Source organism: Theobroma umbraticum, unplaced genomic scaffold (genome assembly GCF_002168275.2).
Source record: "Theobroma umbraticum cultivar Fairchild unplaced genomic scaffold, ASM216827v3 scaffold_2.0, whole genome shotgun sequence".
Taxonomy (NCBI): Eukaryota; Viridiplantae; Streptophyta; class Magnoliopsida; order Malvales; family Malvaceae; genus Theobroma; species Theobroma umbraticum.
This window is the reverse complement of record NW_018397277.1, coordinates 74,887-75,214: the sequence shown is the minus strand read 5'-3', so window position 1 is coordinate 75,214 and position 328 is coordinate 74,887.

The window sequence follows — 328 nt, the reverse complement described above, 5'->3', positions numbered from 1 at the left end:
ATGTGTTAACTCATGCTTAAACCATGCAAGACAAATGTCAATCACTATTTTGATCAAGTTCATCAAAGACATGTTCTAGCATTGGTTCCATGATAGGTACGAATAGGTCATCAAGGTGACCATGCCCCTCAACCCTTGGCTTGCCAGGCAGTTGAGCAAACGGTTCAATGATGCACATCGCTTTGTAGTTAAACCTATCTAGGAAGATGTGCTCATGCTGTGAGTTCCAAATGGACTTACTACCATGCAGCCATGCCATTGCAGCAATAAGGTAAGGATATCTTTATTTCTTATTTGAACCCTAATTGACATAGCATTTACATTGTGC